The 6245-nt window shown below is 36.7% G+C and overlaps 1 pseudogene; it reads left to right on the forward strand.

Moving 5' to 3' along the window:
* Nucleotides 1-4669: 4669 nt before the first annotated feature.
* On the forward strand, nt 4670-5969 carry LOC100667450 (coiled-coil domain-containing protein 112-like; annotated as a pseudogene).
* The last annotated feature ends 276 nt before the right edge of the window (nt 5970-6245 follow it).

The following is a 6245-nucleotide window of genomic DNA, read 5'->3' on the forward strand; positions in this document are numbered from 1 at the left end:
ATCACTATGCAGATTTTCTGAATTTATATATTAAAGATATAATTATAGTCCCTGGAGAAAGACATTATGCTTGGTAAAGTACAGGGTCAGTGGAAAAGAGGAAGAACCTCAACGAGATGGATTGACAACAGTGGCAACAACAATGTGCTCAAGCATAACCATAATTGTGGGCATGGCGCAGGACCCGGTAGTGTTTCATTCTGTTGTACATAGAGCTGCTATAAGTCAGAACCGACTTGATGGCACCTAACAACAACATAGTGCTTTGTTTTATTAATTGTATTGGTTGAATAGTTCTATGTAACTGTAAATAAAGCATTTGAAGTAGTGCCTCCACACCCCACCAAATGTATGGTTAAACAATTTTATAAATATATATATATATATATATATATATATATGTATATATGCCTGTTATTCTGGGTTTTGGGTATATGTATATATATATACCTACACACATACATATATACACACATCCCCCTACCCTAAGTCTTTTCTGGATAAAGTAATTAACTAAATTTAGTAGAAAACAAAATCAGGATGGTGAGAGACAACTAGAAAACTGGAAAAACAAAGCACAAATTTGGCAATTAACTCCTTTTCTGCTGAGTAGAGGATGATAAGTGAAGAATCAAGTCTGAGAACAGTGAAGTCTGAAGCTTTGGCATTAAGTTTCTTCAATGTGCAGTATTAAAATGAATTATAATTGGCATAGTGTTCCAAATTTATTACTTAGGACAGAACATAGCACTGCCTCACTAAATTGAATTGAAGAATGAAACTAAAGGAGATATCATAGGAAAATAAAGTGGAATCTTGTAAAATTAAAGACCTTGGTTTTCACATAAATTGTTTAGCAGAAGCCGTTTGACTTAGAGTATGGAAGAAAATTTCAAGATCTCTATTTTAGAAATGGTTGTATTCACTTCATGCTTCAACTTGCCAATAAATCAGCCTGGGATCTTTTACATAAAGAGATGTCACTATAAATTAGTTCTTAACATTTTATCTTAAGTAGTATCATCATAAAATATTTAATCAAGACACTAAAACTGTCAAAGTAGGTGGATAATTTGAGACCTTGGGATTTTTTTCCTTGTACATAAATTTTGATCTGTGAATTTACCAGAACATGTCATAGTAACAATCAATAGATAATTTCTTCACAAATTCTTGGCAATCACAGGTATTAATTACTTTAACTAATAAGAGCAGACTAAATTTAAAGAAAATAGCACACCAAAAGGCTTTGTCCTGTTTGGTTTGGTCATATACCCCTATTTTTTTTTCATGAGTTATTATTATTTTTTAGGTTATCTCTAATTTTTTTATACATCTCTCAATTATATCAGAAGTATTAACAATTACAATAGTAAAGATATATTTAGATTTCCATGTAGGATTAAATTTTATCTTTTCTGCACTCTTATTAGGCAGAAACAGCAGGAAACAGGTAAAGAGACTGAAACCGAGTGAGGTCACTGGGTGTCACTTCTGTCCTGGCCTCTCAAGTTTCAGAAGGCAGCACCAGCTATTTACCCAACTCACATCCTGCTTGCCTCTTTCCAGTCATGGGTCCTTGTTTTCATTTTCACTGGCTCTTTGACCCACACGCTATACTGGGCAACTGTTGCCTGCCTCAGGCTCTTCTTGCCTTGGTGACTGGTTTAGCTGTGCATGTCTAACTTTGAACTTTGACTTTGCTGTTTGCTGTCTGCCTCCCATGCCATCACAGAGGTCATGAAAGCTACTTCCTGCCTTTTGCTCCAGTCCACCAAGCCCATCTGAGCCAGGCCAGCTCTGGCTGGCCTCCCACCAAAAAAGGTAGTTCAGACATTCCCCCGGGGAGCAATGTAGTCCAGATAATAACTCAAGTGAAAGCACTTTTAGAAAATGCCACTCAAAAGGTTGAAAATGACAACCATCACAAATTCTTGATTATTATCAGTCATTACTAGGCTGGCTACGTTTATCAAAAAAGCAATTATTATGAAGGTAGATTTGTAATCTCTCTTACTTTTTAAAACTGAAGTAATAAATTCCCCAGGTATAAACTTCAAACATCTGTTCACTTAATTAGAGAAGAAATGCTTCAAGGATGAATTCTTTTCCTAAACTCAATTGTCTTTGCAACAGATGATATGTCTGAAACAATAGGTAGGAAGCAGGTGTGTGATGCTTTGAGTCTTAGCTTGCATTTGACAAAAATTCTGACTACAGAGTGAAACCATTAGAGATGTTGTCAGAGAGATTGATGCTGCTATGCATTTTGAAATTGTCCTTGACAAATTATATAAAATGCACAATTCTTCTCCAAAGGCACATCATGGATTGTAGCAAAACGTAAGACATATTAGACACTTTTTCCAGGGCAAGAATTCTATTAGTTCACTGAGGCACATCCAGATTGAGTTAAGACAGGTCTCTGAAATAATTCTACTAAAATGTGTCAATGTAAATAGTCCAGAGTCAAGAGAAAAGAAAAGCATGAATGCACTGAGAAAGGACTGTTGAAATAACACCAGGAGTTTCATCTGTTATGATTCCCCCATCCATCTGAGGTGAGGACCTGGTATGTTGGAGAGGGTGGCTCTTGCAAGAGCAGGTCCCAAGGGCTGTGAGAAGTCAGTGGATAATAAACCTGAAGCCGGGAAGCCAGTCTAAGGTGTTGACCTGAACTTTCTTAAACTGGAATGTGTTTGCTCTATTCACGTGAAACCAGAGACATCTTCCAAGATGCAAATTTTCTACCCTCCTCAAATGATTGATAATTTTAAATATAATTTTTATATTAAAAGATATACTGTAGAGTGCGATGTCAAATTCTCATAAACTTTTTTTTTTAATGAAGTATAAGAATTCAAAGAAATACTATGCTTGCATTGATTGGCTAACCACTAGCTGCTGGTACATATCTTTGACTTAAGGATACTAAATGTACACACAGGACCAGAGAGTGGGTACCTAAGTTTGGAGTCAGAATGGACAAGCAGAAGACGACAACTTTAGGAAGCCTCAGGAGCAACAAAGACAAAGGTGAAAATCCATGCAAAGACAAAGGTGCAAATTCAGCAAGGCTAAACAAGTATGCTGGGTCTATTCCTCTGTCCCTCCCTGCCTCGCTTCTTACCACAGGCCTAAGGCAAAGAATCTTTCGAGTTTCAGGGTTCAGAGGAATTTGGGGGACCACCAAGTCCAATCTTCATGTTGACTTAAGAAGTAGTTTCAAGTGTCTGCTGGAATACTTCCAATGACAGGAAACTCATCACTTTGTGAGGAAACTTTTTCTCTCTTCCAAGAATATGAATTGTTCAGAAAGTGTGGGCTTGGTATGAGCATTATTTCTAACGTCAGATAATGAGAAGGAAGATTGGCCTTAGAAACCTTTTTATCCTGGCTGCATACAGTGTTCTTTTGACAAAATTTTAGTGTAGTTATTTGAATATAAACTGGTGTAAAAGAAACTGGCTTGTCAGAACTCTAGAAGGGAAGCCCTAATTCAAGCCAGAGGGAAAAGGACAAATGGCATAAGAGGAAGTTATGAACTCTAATTCCTTGGAGCAATGTGCAGAGCTATTGGCCACTTCCTAAGACTGGAACAGGAAGTTCTTACACCATTTTTGGGTCAGAGGACTTTTTACTGAAGAGTATTTTCCTCTTTGTTATTCATCTCCCTCTCCTGGGCTCCAGGGTTTGCAGGTGGCCCAGACATACACCATTAGCTCAGGAAAAAAAAAATATATATGTTGTCCTATTTTAGAATCAACAAAATTATAGAATCTACAATAAATGTCACAATAATTCTGCAATCACCCTCACTTCCAGACAGTCAGCTACATGTCACTTCCAAGAAGCCTGAAATATTATTTCAAAGTGATAAGAACATCTCACTTTTAATTAAGCAATAGATTCTTCTCTCTTATCAAATGCAGCACTTCTGTAAAGATTTTGTTTGTATTTTATACATTTCTTGCAAGATATCCACTCTCCTAGTGTATCACCATCACTCCCATTTAATGTTGATTAACTGAAAATCCATCAAGATGATATGGCTTATATAAAAGCCGGCTACATCTGGGGTTCAGTTCAGGCTTAGGGTCAGTTCAGGCTCCCCAGACCCTAAAGTGAAGTGGTTGTGGCTCCATTCTACAATGTGTATGGAGTTCTCAGCCAAAGCATTCTCAGTGGAGAGACCTAGGAGGAAAATCATCATACTCATTCAATAGCAAAGGAAACCCCAGTGACCCATCTTTTTTTTTTTAAGTTTGACTGGCTAACCAAAGATAATGAAGCATGTGAGCAGTACCAGGAGCATTAAAAAGAATAAGCAAGGACAATGTACAGAATAACCAACTTGAGGAACTAGAAATAATAATCTGAGCTAAAAATGTTTCCAAGTTTACATATATTAATAAGTTCAATCATTATAACATCCTTAAGAGGTAGGTACTATATCACCCCATTTTACAGATGAAGAAACTAAGACAGAGCTAGCCCCTCGCCTCCCTGCCTGCATCCCAGGGCTCAGCCCCCTGTGCAGGGAATCATTTGAAGGACTGGAAGCACTCACAACGTGAATCCCAGGCCCAGGTGGCCTAAGCAGCCCCAGTGTCTCTGTGGAGAAAGATGGCCACCCTGACAACGGTCATGGTAACTGAATGTTGGCTGTTTTAATACTTCAGGTGGAAGCTGGCCTTTTTAGTTTCAAAACTAACCAGAAAGCTGGTTGGACTAAGAAAGCAGAATTTATATGCATAGGAGAAAAATTTAAAAATCAAGTTATTAACATAGGAAAAGATAAACAGTCATTGCTACAACTAAAAATAACTGGAATTGAGCATGGTATGCTGGAAGACCTGGAAAATAAATAGAAAAAGCAAAAATTCAACAACAGTTGGCCAAAACACATAACGATGTGAAAAGGCTTCGGCATCAGTTGAAAGATGTGAAGCCCATGCCTAGTTTTGTTGAAACACTCAGAGAAATGATGGAGGACATTGAAAATGCAATTCAAGAATAGAGGTTGATATAGGAAGAGTTCACTAAAGAAGATAAAATAATGAGTCAAGTGACATATCAAGAAAAAAACGACATATGGACTTTGGGTAATTCAGAAACAGAGAGCTTTTAGAGCAATGTCAAGTAAAGTTCCTGTAGACAAAGTAACACCACTATTCCTATAGAAGTGGTAGATTTTAAAAAATTCCTTCAGCCAACAGGAAGGCAGTAAGGAGGCTGGAATGATTATGATCACCAGAACTTTGTAAAAGTGAAGAAAGGAAAAAGGACCCATTCAGACGTGGAAAACCAAAATGCAGCAGAAAAAGGACATTTTCAAGTTAAAGGGAAAAACAGGGGATATACCTATGTTTTTCTTAATAAACAAAAAGATAGCCAAGATCAAAAAGAAGAACCAGAAATTGGTGAAACTTGGAAGAAATAAAAAAGTATAGAAGCGTCAATGAAATAAGCTTCTCATATTTAAAAGAAGAGAAAGAGAAAAAGCAGCAGAAAGAGTGTCAACGTTGCTTTAAATTAGAATTGTTACTAGAAAGTTACATCCACAGAAGAAAGAATAGGAAGAATATTTGAGGCTTGAAAAGGAGATAAAAGAAAAGGCAGAAAAAACAGAACAAAGAAAAACTACTGCTGCTGAGATTTCCAGGTTCCAAGAAAGATACTTACATAAACTTGAATTGAAAATTTTTGACAGGCAATGAAAGATGAAAAGGCAAAAACAAAAGAAAGAAAAACAAAAATAAAAAATGGGCAAAATTAAAAGAAAAAATTGAAAACGCTAATAGAAATCCTTCTAGGCTTTACAAACCTACCAAGGTAAGGAAGAATGGAACAAAAAAGTAGAACCAACAGTCTCTGGGTCGCTTCTATATATTCCACACAGGGCTATTCCAATCTGGAGACAAGGAGTATAGAGAAGAATACGGGATAATGAAATTGCTATCAGTTGATGACAACGTTAGCACAGTTATACCAGGAGACAGAGTGACTATGTTCTTTAAGTATCACTAGCACAGTCAGATTGATTATTAATTGTGTTGTATGTAAATCCGCAGGTATTAAGTTCCATGATGGCACTGTCATTAGTATTTCCTGTTTACACTAAGAGGATACTTGATATGTATGTTGGCCTCTTTACACTAAGTTTGTATCACAAACATTACTTCATTTAGATGCACAGAACATTTCAAAGATACTTTGTTTCTGTCATGGCATAACAAGATAAA

This window comes from Loxodonta africana, chromosome 1 (assembly GCF_030014295.1).
Source record: "Loxodonta africana isolate mLoxAfr1 chromosome 1, mLoxAfr1.hap2, whole genome shotgun sequence".
NCBI classification, from domain to species: Eukaryota; Metazoa; Chordata; class Mammalia; order Proboscidea; family Elephantidae; genus Loxodonta; species Loxodonta africana.